The following is a 20,421-nucleotide window of genomic DNA, read 5'->3' on the forward strand; positions in this document are numbered from 1 at the left end:
GCTAGCGGCCTCGCGTCACCAAGGTCAGATAAATCCCATCACATAGAGCCTCTTTCACCTAGATCATATAGAGACTGTGTCTGTTCCCCGAATTTGGAAATCCCAAAAATGTCCAAGCCCATCTAAGGTTAAAAATGTAATTGATGTTCAACAAATAAAAAACAGATATAATACAGATGAGCAAATGCTAAAGCTTGGGTTGCTGAATATTCGATCGCTTACTCCAAAAGCACTCATTGTTAATGATATGATTTCAGATAATAACCTAGATGTGCTGTGTTTGACAGAAACCTGGCTAAAACCAAACAATTACATTACTTTAAATGAGTCCACCCCACAAGATTACTGTTATAAACATGAACCTCCTCTGAAAGGCAAAGGGGGAGGTGTTGCTGTAATTTATAGTAATATTTTCAAAACCACTAAGAAATCTAGTTTTAAATATACTTATTTTGAAGTGTTGGTGCTTAATGTAAAAATATATAGTGTAAACGATAAATCACGTTTGAGATTTGTGCTGGCTACTGTATACAGGCCACCAGGGCACCATAAAGATTTTATCAAAGAATTTGCGGACTTTCTATCAGAATTAATATTGACTGCAGATAAAGTACTATTTGTTGGTGATTTTAATATTCACATAGATAATGAAAAAGATGCATTGGGATTGGCATTTAAAGACATTGTAAACACTATTGGAGTTAGACAACACGTGTCAGGACCTACTCATTTTCGTAATCATACTCTAGATCTAATATTATCACATGGAATAGATGTTGATGCCGTTGAAATTCTGCAGCAGAGCGATGACATCTCAGATCATTATCTAGTCTCGTGTAAACTTCATTTAGCCAAGGCTTCAAAGCCGACTCAGTGTTTCAAATATGTTAGACCTATCACTTCTCTGCCACTAAATATTGCTTTATTAATAATCTTCCTAATCAGTTACATCATCTCAGCATCCCAGATAGCTTAGAAGAACTCGATATTGCAACAGAAACTTTTAACTCTCTCTTTTCCAGCACTTTAGACACAGTTGCTCCGTTGCGCTTTAAGAAGATTAAAGAAATTAGTCCAACGCCGTGGTACAACGAGCACACTCGGGCCCTTAAGAGAGCAGCCAGAAAAAGGGAGCGCAACTGGAAGAAAACAAAACTAGAGGTATTTCGCATTTCATGAAAGGAGAGCTCGATTACTTACAGAGAGGCTTTAAAAGCTGCTAGATCTGCTTATTTTTCAACCCTATTAGAAGAAAATAAACATAATCCTAGGTATTTATTTGAAACAGTGGCTAAACTTACGAAAAATAAAGCTTCAAGCCCAGACATTTCCAAGCAGCACAGTAGTAATGACTTTATGAACTTCTTCACTTATAAGATTGATAATATCAGGGAGAAAATTACAACTGCAACCGTCTACTACAGTATCGCATCAGGCAGTGCATTGTAGTCTCCCTAAGGAAAAATTTGATTCATTCGTTGCTATAGGAGAGGAAGAATTTACTAAACTCGTTAAATCATCTAAACCGACAACATGTATGTTAGACCCTATACCGACTAAGCTACTGAAAGAGATGCTTCCAGAGGTCATAGATCCTCTTCTTACTATCATTAATTCATCTTTGTCTCTAGGATACGTACCAAAAAACTTTAAGCTGGCTATGATTAAACCGCTTGTTAAAAAACCGCAACTTGATCCTACAGAATTAGTCAATTACAGGCTGATCTCGAATCTACGTCTTTCTGTCAAAGATATTAGAAAAAACAGTATCCTCACAACTATGTTCCTTTTTAGAAAGAAATGATATCTGCGAGGATTTTCAGTCAGGATTTAGACTGTACCATAGTACTGAGACAGCTCTCGTTAGAGTCATAAATGATTTGCTCTTATCATCCGATCGTGGTTGTATCTCTCTATTAGTGTTACTCGATCTTAGTGCAGCATTTGACACTATTGACCACAATATTCTTTTAGACTCGAACATTATGTTGGCATTAGTGGAATTGCATTAGCATGGTTTAAATCATACTTATCTGACCGTTATCAGTTTGTAGCAGTAAATGAAGAGATGTCTTATCGTTCACAAGTTCAGTATGGTGTACCACAAGGCTCAGTACTAGGACCGCTGCTGTTTACTCTGTACATGCTACCATTAGGAGATATCATTAGGAAACATGGAATTAGCTTCCACTGTTATGCTGATGATACTCAGCTGTATATTTCTTCAAAACCTAACGAAACTTACCAATTCACGAAACTTACCAATTCACAAAATTAACGGAATGCATAGCTGATATAAAAAATTGGATGACTAGTAATTTCCTACTTCTAAATTCTGAAAAAACAGAGATTCTAATTATTGGACAAAAAACATCCTCACGTAATAACCTAGAATACTGTCTAACACTTGATGGCTGCTCTGTTAAGTCTTCGTCGTCGGTTAGGAACCTGGGTGTGCTCTTTGATACCAATCTTTCATTTGAAAGTCACGTGTCTAGTATCTGTAAAACCGCATTTTTCCATCTTAAAAATATATCTAAATTACGCCATATGCTCTCATTGACAAATGCGGAACAATTAGTTCATGCGGTTGTGGCGAAAATAAGGAACTACACTGACCAAAATGCAATGCGGTGTGGTGAGAGGGACGTACGTAGCGAATTATTTAAGCAACAGGTGTGCGGGGCTTAAGGCGGGGAAGTTTGACAAACACAGGGTGAACGAGTTCGAGCAGCTGCTGGAGTTTCCAAAAAACGCCTGAGTTACCTGATGTCTAACCACTTTGCTGGCTGCGTTGCGGGAGAGTGTTGGGATTTGTGCTGTTGCTATTTCTAAAAGACGCTCGTTCGCCGGCTGCGTTTGAGCTGTGCGTGAGTTAAATAGACATTGTTTTGATTCTCTATTACAACGCCGCTGAAAGGAGAAAACTCGAGGGAAGATTGCTGTGTTCCTAAGTAACTGCTGGCTGCACTGTGAAAGAGTGTCTGGATTATTGCTGTTGCTTTCCCTGAAAGACACGTTATCAGAGGTGCCTGGGCTGAGCACGAGCCGAACGTTACAGCGCTGCGACTGCGAGTGAGTTACCCTTTTCATTGAGGACTGTGAGATCAAGATACTGTGCGGTTGACTCCAGGTAGGACTGGAACAGTACACCACTCTTCCTCTTACAAACTATTCATTCACTCGCCCACCCACGGAAAAGACGCTACAAACTGAACTGTGATCTTCTACGCACATATACACACACACATACACACACACTTAACCACTCACTAACGAGCGCTAACATTTCTGAGGTGGTGTTTACGAACTGTTAGAAAAGTTTACTCACATTGAGTTATTGCTGTTACGTGATATGAGTTAAACCAAAGACCTTCATTGTCTTATTTTATTTTGTGGGCCTCAATACATGAAATGTTAAAACTGATGAAATTGATGTTACATTTATCCCAGTGTTGATGAAATACTTTGTTTCATTATGATTCATGATGATTCTGTGCAAAATGTTTAATTTCTTTTGACATTGTTTTTGTTGAAAAAAAGGAAAAGCTAAAAGACTTAAGACAGGCCTAAGACTAAAAATAAATTTACAAAAATGTTATGTCGAATTGGTTGAGTAATTGTGTACTGTTCTGTAACGGATGATAGGTTACTTCCATTGCACCATCACAGAAAATGGCGCCCGAACAGGGACTTGAATTTAATTGTGTAATATAATGGTGTACTGACCTCAGATTGCTGCTTATTGTGTTATTTCATGCATCTTTAAACCATGAAAACTATACTTCATCTGTGGAACTGAACTAAAAGTACCTGATGAAATGTGTTAAATGTGGGGTATGAAAGTGATTATTTTGACTGATGCAAATCATTTCATTTTAAATGAGTACATTAACTAGATTATGTAAAACTGAAGTAGTAGCCTAACTGACTCTTGTCTTTTGAACTTTGTGTTAAGGTTGTAGTCAGTGTGGGGGTAATTGAGTTTAACTATTTTTCAGTTGTCAGTTGCCACAAGTATTTTTGAGAAATTCTATGAAGTGAGTAATTGAAGTATTTAAAAAAAATTCTCTCACACTTTTTTTTTTTCTTTTTCTTTTTTCTCTTTCCACACTACTGACAATATACAAACACATCTCTTTATATGGTAAGTCATGGCAGATTCCTTACCCCCATCGTCAACCTTTATTGATATGGAGGTTCCAGATGTTACAACTCCTGACTGGATTGCTGGCCCCCCTCAACCTCTGTTGTCTAACTATCCCTCTTCCCCTTATGTTCCACCTAGCCCTATACAATCAAGAACTCATGTGCAGTTTGCTTCATCTGATGAAGCCCGCAGCACGCCTGTGCATAGCTTTGTACGTGGCGAGGAACTGATGCAGATATGCACTCCATCTCCAACAGAGGCAGCAACTAATGTTTCACCAGTATCTTCACCAGTATCTTCACCAGTATCTTCACATGTCCAATATGATTTGCCTGGTACAATTCCCACACCTGCAAGGGGAATTGGACACCTTACTGCTCAAGTCCAGGGAAATTGGGACAAATTATATGATCTCATGGGAAGACAGGAGACCGCTGTAACTGCACTTACCAGTGAATTGAAACTTACTTCTGCCCAACATGAAAGCCAATTGAAAAGACTGTCTGAGAAAGTGGACAATCACACTCAGCAAATTTCCACAATTTTATTAACAACCAAACAACAAGCTGAAACAGAGACTGATCAAATGGTTAAGACCATGAAGTTGCTCATGTTGGATGAATTTAAGAAAATTGAAAAGTCTTTAGTTTCAAATATGTGTTCCATGGTGGAGAAACTTCAACTAGAGATACAGAAAGATATTAAAACTGTCCGGCAAAACTTTCAAAAAAGCCACGATGAGTTAAACCAGGATTTCACTCAATTGGCCGCCCAGCTTGATCACTTAAGTGTTAAAATAACTGAACTGCAAGAGAGTCCAGAATATAAAACAGAGGATGATCGACCGAAGACTTCTGAATCCTCAAGTCAATCCATGAATATGACCCCCCCTGTAAATGCAGGTGCTGTCAAGAGCGACCATCTCAAATTAACCTTTCCTACTTTTGGGAGACCATCAGACGATTCTGACCCCTTGTTGTATTTAGCTAAGTGTCGGGATTTTCTTGCATTACATCCTTTAACTGATTCTGAAATCCTGGCTACTTTCCGAACAGTTTTGCATGGTACAGCACGTGATTGGTGGGAAGTAGCTAGAACTACAGTAACTGCCTGGCCTGAGTTTGAGTCTTCATTCCTTACTGCCTTTCTCTCTGAAGATTATGAGGATGAACTTGCAGAGCGTGTCAGAATCAGAACTCAAGGAGAGAGGGAGTCCATAAGAGACTTTGCTTTTACCTATAGAGCACTTTGCAAAAGGTGGAAGCCTACCTTAACCAAGGCTGAACTGGTTAAAATGACTTTAAAGAACATAAAGCCTTACTTAGCTAGCCAGCTACGTGGTCGTGTAACAACTATAGAGGACTTGGTACGGTTGGGACAACAACTTGAGAAGGATAATTTACAGCAGTTACAGTATAACTACCGTTTGAGCTCAAAACAAGGTCAGTCTGGACTCAAAGGACCCCTACCACCCGTTAACCGGCCAGTCGATAAGCCACAGGTACAGTGTTGGAGGTGTAAAGGGCAACATGCTCCGAGTACTTGCCCACATTTTTCTTTGCCTTCTCCATCTTTTCCACCACCAGAGCAACCTTCTGCTAATCTACAACGATCCTATCCTCCTAGATCCAGAGGTAAACCCACCAACAACTCAATGACCACTGCAAATGCTTTACATCAGAAAGTGACAACACATTCACAGGAAGCTGTTGTTGTACCACAACAGTTAATTGTACCAATTGGTATTGGTAATTGGGTAGGCAAAGCCATTGTGGACACTGGGGCGAGTTTTACCCTAATTCATGAGCACTTGTGGAAAGAATTCAACCCCCCAGAACACAGCCTTAACCCTTGGTCTCTTGGACCTTTATATTTGGCAAACGGAATGACAGAAGTACCCCTGGGATGGTTAAATGTTTCGCTTGAACTGCACGGCCATGTTTGCACCCTTCCTGTTGCTGTGTTAACTTCCAAAGCTCTTGCTTATTCCATTGTCTTGGGATTAGACTTTATTTTCTTTAGTGGGATGCAAATAAAGGTGTCTGATGGGAAGTATTCCTTTTCTTCTGTTCCCGGTGTGGATTACCTCTTCCAACCTGGTCATGCAAGTGTGCCAACACAGATGGGGTACCAGCATTTGCTAAATGAAAATCAAGCTCACTATTCCACATCAAGTATTTCCCTGTTAAGTTCTATTCCACCCTTAACGCCACTCATTCCCTTAAAAGTTGAAGGTGAGGATAATACAACACTCATTAATCAAGCAGTGGATGCAGCTCACTTACCACCTGGTCAAAAACTTCAATTAAGTCACCTCCTAAGAACCAACCCTCAAGTGTGTACTTTACAGTTGGGAAGAACAGCTGTTCTCCAACATCAAATTTATACACATCACCAAATTCCCATCAAGCAACGACCTTATCGGGTGTCCCCTGCTAAACAAGCCATAGTGAATCAACAACTCAAAGAAATGTTAGATGCAGGTATTGTAGAGCCATCACAGTCAGGATGGGCCTCTCCTGTAGTCCTTGTCCCGAAGAAGGACGGACGTCTTCGATTTTGTGTAGACTATCGCAAATTGAACGCCATAACAGAAAGTGATGCCTATCCTCTGCCAAATCTTACTGAAATCTTGGAATCCCTTTCGGGGTCAGCTATCTTCTCCACTCTGGACCTTAACAGTGGATATTGGCAAGTGACTATGGATGCTTCCAGTAAAGCCAAGACTGCCTTTATTACCTCTGCAGGACTATATCACTTTAATGTAATGCCTTTTGGTCTTAAAAATGCCCCATCAACTTTCCAACGTCTTATGGAGACTGTCTTGGGAGAGCTACGTGGCAAGAATTGCTTTGTGTACATTGACGATATTATAATTTACTCTCCATCTGTTACTCAGCATTTTCTTGACCTCCAAGCTGTTTTCCAGAAGTTACAAGGGGCTGGTTTAACCATCAACCTCAGAAAAAGCAAGTTCTGTTTGCATGAAGTGACTTTCCTAGGTCATCTAGTCAACATCCAAGGCATTTCAGCTGACCCTAGTAAAGTGGAAGCTATTCGTACCTATCCTGTGCCAAGAAATCTGAAGGAAGTCCAACGTTTCCTTGGACTAGCCGGGTGGTACCACAGATTTGTTTCCAACTTTTCCAGAATTGCTGAACCACTCAACTCCTTAAAGAAAAAGGGCCGAACTTTTCAGTGGACATTACAGTGCCAACAGGCTTTTGAACAACTGAAAACTTGCTTGATGACTCCACCCATCCTGGGCCATCCCAATTTAGAGCATCCATTCATTGTGTACACGGATGCCAGCGAGATAGGACTGGGTGCAGTACTGACTCAAAAGCGGAGACAAGGCATAGAGGAGGTAATAGCTTATGCCAGTAGAACTCTTAACCCTGCAGAGACAAACTACTCTGCAACAGAGAAGGAATGTTTAGCTGTAGTATGGGCGTTAGACAAGTGGCAGCACTACTTGGATCACAGAATGTTCACTGTCGTTACCGATCATTCTGCTTTGCAGTGGGTAATGAATTCACCCAAAACCACCAGCCGTCTTATTCGATGGGCCCTACAGTTGCAAAAGTACGATTTCATTGTTGAGTATCGAAAGGGAAAATTAAACGCAGCTCCAGATGCTTTATCACAGATAACTCCACACACAAGTTGTAACTTGTATTCCAATCAGAAGGATGTCCACAACCCACTTCCAGTTACTGCAGAATTGATCTGGGAGAAACAACATAATGATCCAGAAATCACAAAAATCTTTCAAAATTTGGCTGAGAACAATGATGACCAGCAAGCCAAATATGAAGTCGTAGAAGATAAGCTGTACCTCAAAACTCAGCTGACAGAGAATCAGTTCCATTACCGTATCTTTGTTCCCAAAGATCTTGTACCTTGTATATTGGAACACTATCATTGTAGCCCTATGAGTGGTCATGTTGGGATCTATAAAACGTACAAAAGAATTCAGGATGTGGCATATTGGCCTGGGATGTGGTCCGACATCAAACAGTTTGTGAAAAGATGTGTAAAATGCCAAACCTTAAAAGCTGACCAACAGAAACCTGCCGGGAAGATGCAGAAAATTGTCAGCAACCGACCTAATCAGATGTTGGGGGTAGACATCATGGGACCCTTACCCCGTAGCACTAACCAAAACGAGTACCTTCTAGTATTTGTTGACTACTTCACTCGCTGGGTAGAACTTTTTCCCATGCGAGTAGCTACTGCTAAGACAGTTGCTACACTATTCAGAAAAGAGATCCTAACCAGATGGGGAGTCCCAGATTTTCTGGTGTCTGACAGAGGCACTCAGTTCGTGTCTGCAGTATTCAAAGAATTATGTGAAAGCTGGAACGTAACGCCAAAGCTGACTACTGCTTATCACCCGCAGACGAACATGACCGAGAGAATCAACCGAACCCTTAAAAGTATGATGGCTGCCTATGTAGATGAAAATCATAAGCGATGGGACCAATACCTACCTGAATTTAGGTTTGCCATCAACTCGGCAGTACAAGAAACTACTGGAATATCTCCTGCGGAACTTCAGTTAGGAAGAAAGTTACAAGGACCGATGAATAAACTTCTAAAAGGTAAAGGTCATGATCTCTCACCAGATGCACCCAACTATGAAGTAGTGTATCACTTGAGTCAACTGCAGGCAAAGGCAAAAGAGAACTGTAAGAAAGCACATCTGAGGCAACTGAGAAACTACAATAAGAATCGTCGGGACGTCTTATTCAAGGAAAAAGACAGAGTGTGGATCCGACAGTTTCCCCAATCCAGTGCAAAGAAAAACTTTACTGCTAAACTTGCACCGAAATGGAAGGGACCCTACCGGGTAATACAACAAATGGGACCAGTAAATTACCAAATAGCACTGGAATCCACAGGTGAGGATGTCCGCATTGTTCATGTCTGCAACTTAAAATCCTGTTTTCCAACTGCCACCGAATTGGAGACTCAAGAGAAACAAACAATCCTCGATCTCTTCAATGAATCTTTAACTGAGGAGGAGGAGTTCTTAGGATTTTAAAATTCGTACATCTTCATAGAGAACTATGAGATGTTTTGTTCAAGGGGAGGAGAGTGTGGCGAAAATAAGGAACTACACTGACCAAAATGCAATGCGGTGTGGTGAGAGGGAAGTACGTAGCAAATTATTTAAGCAACAGGTGTGCGGGGCTTAAGGCGGGGAAGTTTGACAAACACAGGGTGAACGAGTTCGAGCAGCTGCTGGAGTTTCCAAAAAACGCCTGAGTTACCTGATGTCTAACCACTTTGCTGGCTGCATTGCGGGAGAGTGTTGGGATTTGTGCTGTTGCTATTTCTAAAAGACGCTCGTTCGCCGGCTGCGTTTGAGCTGTGCGTGAGTTAAATAGACATTGTTTTGATTCTCTATTACAACGCCGCTGAAAGGAGAAAACTCGAGGGAAGATTGCTGTGTTCCTAAGTAACTGCTGGCTGCACTGTGAAAGAGTGTCTGGATTATTGCTGTTGCTTTCCCTGAAAGACACGTTATCAGAGGTGCCTGGGCTGAGCACGAGCCGAACGTTACAGCGCTGCGACTGCGAGTGAGTTACCCTTTTCATTGAGGACTGTGAGATCAAGATACTGTGCGGTTGACTCCAGGTAGGACTGGAACAGTACACCACTCTTCCTCTTACAAACTATTCATTCACTCGCCCACCCACGGAAAAGACGCTACAAACTGAACTGTGATCTTCTACGCACATATACACACACACATACACACACACTTAACCACTCACTAACGAGCGCTAACATTTCTGAGGTGGTGTTTACGAACTGTTAGAAAAGTTTACTCACATTGAGTTATTGCTGTTACGTGATATGAGTTAAACCAAAGACCTTCATTGTCTTATTTTATTTTGTGGGCCTCAATACATGAAATGTTAAAACTGATGAAATTGATGTTACATTTATCCCAGTGTTGATGAAATACTTTGTTTCATTATGATTCATGATGATTCTGTGCAAAATGTTTAATTTCTTTTGACATTGTTTTTGTTGAAAAAAAGGAAAAGCTAAAAGACTTAAGACAGGCCTAAGACTAAAAATAAATTTACAAAAATGTTATGTCGAATTGGTTGAGTAATTGTGTACTGTTCTGTAACGGATGATAGGTTACTTCCATTGCACCGTCACACGGTCATGATCTCAAGGCTAGATTATTGTAATGCTCTTATGGGTGGTTGCCCTGCACGCTTAATAAACAAACTACAGCTGGTCCAAAACGCAGCAGCTCGAGTTCTTACCAGAACCAGGAAGTATGACCATATTAGCCCTGTTCTGTCAACACTGCATTGGCTCCCTATTAAACATCGTATAAATTTTAAAATATTGCTGATTACTTACAAAGCACTAAATGGTTTAGCTCCGCAGTGCTTGAGCGAGCTCTTAACGCATTATAGTCCTTCACGTCTATTGCGATCTCAAAATTCCGGCCAGTTGATAATACCTAGAATATCAAAATCGACTGCTGGCGGTAGATCCTTCTCCTATTTAGCACCAAAATATTGGAACAGTCTTCCTACCATTGTCCGGGAAGCAGACACACTCTGTCAGTTCAAAGCTAGATTAAAGACACATCTCTTTGACCTAGCATTCACATAATACATTATAAAGTTCTATAATTTAATGTTAGGCTGCATAGATTAGGTCAGCCGGAACCAGGAACACTTCCCATAAATCCTGATGTACTCGTTACATCATAAGAAGAATGGCATCTACGCTAATAGAGTGTCTTTAGTGTCTTTGTTTATCCCGAGGTTTTCCCGCAGCCTGCCGGATCCAGGCCGTATCCAGATCTGACGAAGGACCTTCGCCTGGACCCGATGACAACGCAGTGCTGAAGTGCCAACTAGTCTCTCCCTTTGGAGGATCCCTTTACCACTCTACAGATAAAGCGTTGTCGGGAAAATTCGTTTCGCGTACCTACCCCGAAGTGACAAAATAAAATAAAATTCTGTATCAAAATTTAGAAGGAAAGACCAGCACTTTGTTTAGGCTTGGTTTGTAGGGAATTACAAACCTGCGCACATATATTCAAACGCACATAACTATAGAACCAATTCTTAATGCGCATGTGAATGCCATCAGCATTTCTCACAGGTTTAAAGTCTGTGTAGAGAGAATGGTGTCGTCTTAGCGGCCCCTAATTTTAACAAATGATCGCTGCGACGGAAGCGAATCAATCAAAACTAACTTTAACTGGAAAATAACTTTAATAAAGAACCGCTATAAAGCCAAAACAATCTCTGTTACCTTAAATTATACGATTATCTCTGTAAAGCTGCTTTGAAACAATCTACATTGTTAAAAGCGCTATAAATGAAGATGACTTGTCTGTCCTCTGCAGGTCCTGTGTGCACACCTGTCTCCAGTTGGCAATCAGTTAGTGTGCACTCCTGTTGGTAATCAGCAGAAGAGCGGGAGGTGGTAAAAAGGGAAGAGAACAGGCAGACTGATGTTGAAACGTGTGGAGAGCAGATGTCTATATACATACAGCTTACCAGAGCTGGGTGATACTGCAGTGGCGTTCGTGGAGTTCCTACAGTAGTGTGTATGAAGTCCGACCCTCGTTCTGGGGTTTACTCTCTCGGTGGAGAGAGGGTGGTAAATACTAATGTGTTTGTTTCCCTTTTGTAGTTTTTTTTTTTTTTTCTGTTATCTGTTATCTGTCAGGTATCTGTTGTACCTTTTGGTTAATTAATATTGTAAATAGACGCCATACTTGCTGATAAACCGGTCTCCTTTGTTCCTTCAACCTGAAATGGTTTTATTATTGTCACCAACCTCCTCCTCCACTGGAGGTTCGTAACAACACCTTCCCAGTTTTTTCGTTGATGTACTTCTGAACATACAAAGATGCCTAAACTTAAATTCATCTTTTCCCACTTTACATTTCCAGGGATAACCGGTTTTGCATTGACATGACAGCATTTTTCTTTATCATTGCTCCAAAATGCTTCCGTTTTAGTCCAGTTCAGTTTTGCAGATGACGCGCTCTCATATAAAGAGATACTGTAATTACCAAAATCAGTATCTCTTTGATCTTTCACAATTACAGTTATATCGTCTGCATATGCTGTTTACTTAAACGCATTGCAATTGCCTTCAACCTTTAGACCAGACAGATCTTTTGTGGTTCCCCTGCTAAAGCCTATAACTGACCGGACAGTGGGCATCCTTGTCTTATTCCTTTAAGCAACCTTATTGGTTTACTTAACCCAACACCTATTTTTAGAATACAAGAGGCATTTATTTTTCTTAACCCATTTAATCCCACTGGTCACAATTGTGACCACAATTTTTCTTTGCATATTTTAGTGTGAAATTAAAAAGTAACTCATATTATGAAGTACATATTCATATATAATGAAAATGTAAGATGTCTATATGAGTTTATGGCAGGTCTAACATGATTGGTTTGTTTGGTTATGTGACCACACACATTTATTTCTTGGTACTGTCATCTTAACGGAAGGATGACATAAAAGCTCAGAAAGGACAGGTAAGAATACTAAGTTCCTTTTTTGAATAGCTTATACATTTTTTGCACATATCATCATGAAAGGGTTACCTATACATACACATTGAAATTAAATGAATACATGCTTTATTCTGTTGTGAAACTGCAGATAAATGAAGACGGTTACAATAGTGACCAGTGGTATAACACAGGGAGTCTATGTTCCCCATATGTAATTCTGTGTTATTTTTATGAACTCTCTTTCAGACTGACTTTAAGTCAAGTTTTGGATTTACTTAATAATAATAATAATAATAATTAATAATTTGTTACATTTATAAAGCGCTTGGGTACTTAAAGCGCTTCACATATGGAAGGGGGAATCTCCTCAACCACCACCAATGTGCAGCATCCACTTGGATGATGCGACGGCAGCCATATTGGACCAGAACGCTCACCACACACCAGCTTACTGGTGGACAGAAGACAGTGATGAAGCCAATCAGTACATGGGGATGATTAGGAGGCCATGATGGACAGAGGCCAAGGGGCAAATTTGGCCAAGATGCCGGGGTTACAGCCCTACTGTTTTTCGAAGGACATTCTTTGATTTTTAATGACCCCAGAGTGACTCTCTGAGCACCGTCCTTCTCATCCGAAGGACAGTGCTCTTTGGCAGTACAGTGTCCCCGTCACTACACTGGGGTGTTAGGGCCCACACAGACCAAAGGGTGAGCACCCCCTACTGGCCTCACTAACACCTCTTCCAGCAGAAACTCCTGGTTTTCTCAGGAGGCCTCCCATCCAGGTACTAACCAGGCTCAGCCCTGCTTAGCTTCAGTGGGCAGCCAGTCTTGGGCTACAGGGTGATATGGCTGCTGGAGCTGGATATGCTCTGTCTTCCAGAGACTGGGTTAGGTCATGGGCCCAGTGTAGTGATGGGTTTGGCTGAACAAGCTTGTGTTCCAGGTGGATGCAACTTCATGCATGACATGCCTGGACTCTACACAGTGCTGTGGTCAACAGTTGGCTGTTCCACAGAGATGTCATGAATTGTGACTATGATCTCCTTGGATTTCAGCAAGTAGTTGCCCAAAGTCTCCTGAAAAAATTAGGTACTGCACCAAAAGGATAAGGGAGGCCATCCTCAATGTCAGCTGCTGTGACTGATATACCCAGGTTTGATGGTGTTGCCCACTGGCTGATAAACACAGGTAGGCAGGACACAGTTGTGATTTAAAAAAAAAAAAATATATATATATAATTCCACTGTTATTTCTTTAGGAAGGTGATATATAATGAGTTCCACACCAGCACACAGTTGTGACTGTTGATTGATAATTGTTGTGATGCTTTCTTGTTATTCATGAATTGTTACATGTTCCTTGGCATTGTTACATGTTTCCTACCATAGGCTCATTTTTAATCATTTGTTTATTTTAATTTGTTTATTTTAATTTATTATTTTATTTCTGTACTTTTTTTTTTTTCATTTTGTAATTTTAAGTATTTTGCATCATTTATAATGATTGCATACTAAGCAATTTACTATAATTTATTATTTCATCATAATTTAATTAAAATATTTGTGCTGCTGCATAGGATTGCTATTTTGTCATTTTTTTAAACTGGGCCAGACAATGTTTAACTATTTGTTAATCGAATAAATCACTTCAACAATTTAATTCTGTCTTCAAACTAATTTCTGGAGATTTTTTAATTTATTATATACCCCATAGACTTAGACTCCCTGTGTTCTACCACCGGTCACAATTGTGACCAGAGATAAAACTCTTATTTTCATGGACTTTTCAAATATTTTTTTACATTATTGACATTGATTGTTTAATATACTTGCAAATACCACACAAACTCATAAATTTCATCTCTGGGAAAAATTTGGGATTAAATGGGTTAATTTTGTTTTTTATTTTTTATTTAATTTTTATATTATGTTAATCATATGCTTCATTATATATGCTTTTGTATATATATATATATATATATATATATATACTCTATTTTTGTGGCTTGTGTACCTGTATGTATTGTCTTTCTAAAAGGAAAAAATAAATAAGAATTTGATCACAAAAAAAGAATACAAGAGGCATTCATATATAAGAGTTTGATCCAAGACATACAACCATCCTCAAACCCAAACACTCATTGTTTCATACAGAAAACCATGATCCACTCTATCGAATGCTTTTCCTGATCCAGGAACAGAAAGCCAACATTCACTTCATATAATTTAGAGTAATCTAACATGTCTCTGATCATAAAAATGTCATCATATATGGTTCTTTCTGGAATGCAGTAGGATTGATCTTAAACTATTACATCTCTTATACAGTTTTCAGCCTATTTGCCAACATTTTAGCTATTAGCTTATAATTGACAAAGGCCTCCAGTTTTTGAGATCTCTCAAGTCACCCTTTTTTGGTTATAGTGTTAATACTGCCCGTTGGCAACTTGTGGGAAGGCGTTTTTCTTTAAAACACTCTTGGATCACCTCATTAAAGTCTTTTCCGATGTAGTTCCACACAGCTTAAAAAAATTCCACTGACAGTCCATCAACTCCTGGTGCTCTCCCAGTCTTCGTCTGTTTAACGGCATCAGTTAACTCCTCAAATGATACAGAACTGTCCAGATACTCACGCTGTGTTTTAGTGAGAGAAGGAAACCGCTGCAGTATCTGTGACGCATTAAGTGTCCGTTTCTTCTTTTCTATACAAGTTTGAATAAAAGTCCAGCGCAATCTTACGCATTCTTAAGGATGCTGCTGAAATAATCACTCCTGTCATAACTTATCTTATTAATTTATCCATTGAAAATAACCATTTCCCCAGTAAATTTAAGGTGGCAAGAGTGATACTTTTATTTAAAAAGGGGCCCAAATCTGATCCTGGAAATTTCCGCCCTGTATCTATTTTGTGTTCAATATCAAAAATTGTGGAAAGGATCATTTATGAGCAAGTAGACAGTTATTTAGCAGAACATAACCTTTTATTTGACTTCCAATCAGGCTTTAGAAAATCTCATTCCACTGATACCTGTCTGCTTTATCTTACAGACTTTATAAGGAAAGCGGTAGAAAAGGGGAATTATTGTGGCATGGTGTTAATAGACCTGCAAAAGGCCTTTGATACGGTTCAGTATGATGTCCTTTTGAACAAACTAAAAGCCCTGGGATTTTCTCCTGCATCTCTTCAGTGGGTGAGGTCACACCTGGTGGGCAGAGAACAGGTGGTAGATGTGGAAGGGACCTTGTCCTCACCACTTAAATTAACTTGTGGAGTTCCCCAGGGGAGTATTTTGGGTCCTCTCTTTTTTTTATTATATGTCAATGATATGTCGTCAGCGATAGACTGTAATTTGTTTTTATTTGCAGATGACTCAGCTATTCCAGTCTCTCATAAAGACAAATCAGAGGTGGAAAGGCTGCTTAGTTTAGAACTTATTAACCTCAGTGTTTGGCTAACAGACAACAAGCTGTCTCTCCACCTTGGCAAAACAGAGTCAATTCTTTTTGGGTCCAGAGATAAACTGAAAAAGGCTATGGGGTTTAGGGTAGTCGTAGGTAATGTTAAAATTACAGCCAAGGAAGCAGTTACTTACTTGGGCTGTATACTAGATAACAAACTATCAGGGGAGCTTATGGCCCGAAAAATTATCTCAAAGGTAAGCCAAAGGACTAAGTTCCTGGCAAGAATATCCAGCCTCTTAGATAGTAAAACCTTAAAAATCCTGGCCGTTGCGCTTGTTCAATGTCATCTTGACTATGTTTGTACATCTTGGTACACAGGCATTACTAAAGGCCTCAAAGACAAGCTACAGATCTGTCAAAATAAACTAATCAGAGCGATCCTTAAATTACATCCTAGAGCTCATCTTCTTCCTGACCATTTCTCCAGTCTTGGGTGGCTCAGAGTGGAGGAGACGGTTTCTCAACTTAAACTGTGTTTAGTTTATAAAATAAGAAATAATCTGGCACCAAAGTATTTATGTGATTACTTTTCAAAAATTAGTGATGCGCACAATTACTGCACCAGGGGGAGATCCACAGGTTACAGGCCCTGCCGCTTTAAGAGCTGTGTGGGGAACTACTCTTTCCTATACTCTGCAGCTGTTTTGTGGAATGGTTTACCTTCAAACCTTAAACTGTTGAGCTCTTCCTATTATCATTTTAAATCTTCAATAAAAATTGGTTATTAAATCCATAAATTTTTTTTTTTTTTATATATATATTTTTTTTTTTTACAAATTCTTGAAGTAGTAGGAATATTGTATTGTCTGCTTGTCTATCTGGGATTTTAGCCCTTGTTTTATTTTTTTATTTTATTTTTTTGCCCCTTTTTTCATTGTCCTCAATGTATTTAGTCCATGTACTGTTACTCATCTTCCATCTTAAGGACCACAATGGAAAGAAGCCTTTGGGCTTTTTTGTGTTTTTATCCTTTTGAACACTTCGTGTTGATTGTTGTTGTTCAATAAAGTTTTCAATCAATCAATCAATCAATCAATCAAATCTTTCTCATTTCTCTTGCATCAGAAGTCTTTCGTCCATCAGTTTTTATCAAACAATACATTTCATTTTGTTGTTTTGAAATTTTTTCTGAATTAAAAAAATAAGCAGTGGGAGCAGGGGTGGCCGGTATGACCAAAATTCTGTTTCACGGTATGACTAATTTTATTTTACGGTAACAATATATTTCACAATATAGTTATTTATATATGTATTTATTCCCGAAAAATCAACAAAAAGGGCTTTGTATAATAAATAAACCCAAATAGACACTTTAGAAATGAAAAGTAATTCACCTTGTTTGATTTGGTAAACTATTTATAATTAAATATAGTAAACAAAACATCAACTTTTAGATGAACTGCCCCCAACTGATTGATATTAAATACAACTCATAGGTGCAATTAAACTTTAAATAAAATGTTGCTGAATATTTTTTCAATCTCGTGTTATTGCTTTACTTCATCAATCAGTTCATAATATCTGAATATTTTATATTGAACTATTCTGTTCATAATAAATTAGTTACTTTTAATTTTGTAGGATATTAGTAATAGGCCTACTAGTTATGTTTAAATGTGTTCCCCAGGTCAATTTTTGCCATGTCAGCTTATTATACTTCGTTTTTAAGGGGCTTGTTTTGCTCTTTTTGTGATATCTTGCAACTCGTCACCTGGAGCTTTAATCATGAGAAGTTCAGAAAGTTCATCAAGTTCATAAGTGACTAGAAGGAGAGCAGCAGTATGAAAACCGAACAGCAGCTACTGTTAGTGTTGACTAAGGCCTTGTCCACACGGACACGGGTATTTTTATAACGTGCCGTTCGTCCACACGGAAACGCAGTCATATAAAGTCGCAATTGCGTGTTATAAAGTCCGAATTATGAGATATAAACTCGCAAATGCGAGAAATATACTTTTTTCTCAGAACTGCATGTTTATATCTCGCAATTCTGACTTTATAATACGCAATTGGGAGATATAAAGCAATTATGTGTTATAAAGTCAGAATTGCGTGATATAGCCTAAAGTCGCAATTGCGAGAAAAAAAGAGTCAGAATTCGGACTTTATTTCATGCAATTGCGACTTTATTTCATGCAATTCTGACTTTATATCTCGCAATTCTGACTTTATAACATGCAATTCTGACTTTATTTCACGCAATTCGGACTTTATATCTCGCAATTCGGACTTTATATCTCGCAATTCGGACTTTATATCTCGCAATTCGGACTTTATAACATGCAATTACGACTTTATTTCACGCAATTCGGACTTTATATCTCGCAATTCGGACTTTATATCTCGCAATTCTGAGAAATAAAGTCAGAATTGCGAGATGTAAACTCGCAATTGTTAGATAAAAAGTCGCAATTATCTTTTAAAATGTTTTATTCTGTGGCGGAAACAAGCTTCCATAGCAGACCCAGCAGCTAGACTAGTTATTCAAAGCTAGCATAACAACCTACTTGTCCAGTCAGTGATTACGAAAGATAACCAGGACTTAATTCAAGTCTGTTAGTTGATTAAAGTGAATGTGATTTGAGCATGAATGAGTATATACATGAGAGCTTGGTAAGCTATCTAGGAAGCTAATATTATTTTTCTTAATTTAGAATCCTGCATCATGGTGAGAAAAATAGGAATGAAATAGAAATCTGTGCTTACAGACGCTCACATCCACACATAAACACACCACTGACGTCTTCACTTCCAGGTGAAGAAGCTGTCAATCAAAAACTCAGTAGCCAATGAGAACACAGTGCTACTAGCCCCGCCCCCACGAGAGAAATGTGTCAGAATGGCGAACGAAAACTTCAGAAGCGTAAACGAAAACTCTGGAAGCGCATTTGTAAGTTCAGATCAGCGATAGAAATATGAGAAATAGTTAGCAAAACATGCAGTGTATTAAAAACGAAGTCAAAAAATTTGCCTGCGATTTATTCTTTTTCAGTTTCAAAGATATTTTATTCAGTTTCAATTTATATTTTCATTAGTTTCTTGAAAAGTTACGTTCATTATTATTGGCACAAAAGTAATTCCATAGACTACAACAACTCTTCTTCTTCTCAACATGGACTGCAGGGGGCGGGGTTTATGTACATTTTAGGGTTGGTGATGTCACTACAGCCGTTTGTTGTAGTCCTTAAAAAGCGATTTCTGTAAAAGCAAATATCTCCCTTTGCTTTGAACTTTGAGCATTGTAACTTTGCAGATGTTGTTTATGCTCAAACAGCAACATTACACACTAACTAAAGTTAGAAAAGTCTAATCATAATCAACCACCCCTTCAAACAGCTTGATTTTCACAGGGGGGTACTCGAGCTCTCAAATTCCGTACCACCCCCGGGGACAGCCATTGGCTAACAAGCCATCTCCTGCTGTTAGCATTCCATTGACTCCCATTCTTTTTGGCGTCACTTTGACAGCGAATAACTTTACATCTGAGGCGTTTAAAGACTCCATTTGTCCACTGTTTATTTCTAAAGAAACACGACAATGTATAAAAGGCTCCATTACCTCGTATCTTACGTTACGGCCCTGTAGATGCAGTTTTTGTAAAAGTAGGCTAACGATTGCGTCATAACCACGCGACTCTCTGGAAATTACCGTATAGACAGAAGGAGAAGCTTGCGGGCAATCGGGGGGACGTGGAGGCATAAAGTCCGATAAAGTCAAGGGAGAAGCCCATAGAGAGTCATAAAGTTGCTCCTGCTCCTAGATCATGGACAGCTCCTACTCACACTCTCCGTCTCTGCAAGTTTCGGAAGGGAATGATTCAGATTTCTCTTGGCACAGCTACTAGAAGACAGACGGGTTGCTCACATCACATCCACGTCGTCAAGCTCAGTTTGAGTCTGCGCAGTACGCTCGGCCATCAGGAAGTGAGTGCTTCTAATTTGCTTCACTTTTCTCCGTTGAAACCTATGGGGTCGCTGTGTCCAGTTTATATACTGTCTATGGATTTTCACCACAGGGGGACTTTAAAAGATTGTACCTCATTTTTTGGCGTCACTAAGCATCGCCTGCAACTGAATTCATCTGACAAAAAAAAGCACATCATTTCATAAATAATATAGGATCTCTTGTTCACTTATTTATTTAAAATGTGTAAGTATTATTCAATTTAATTGGATGGAAATATCCTTACCTAAATGCAAATCATATTGGAATTCTCTGTATAATCATCGGAAAGAGGTCTGGAGTTTACCCAGTACTGTCTCAACAATAAAGTTAAAG

Source organism: Leuciscus leuciscus (genome assembly GCF_965113295.1).
Source record: "Leuciscus leuciscus genome assembly, chromosome: 16".
NCBI lineage: Eukaryota > Metazoa > Chordata > Actinopteri > Cypriniformes > Leuciscidae > Leuciscus > Leuciscus leuciscus.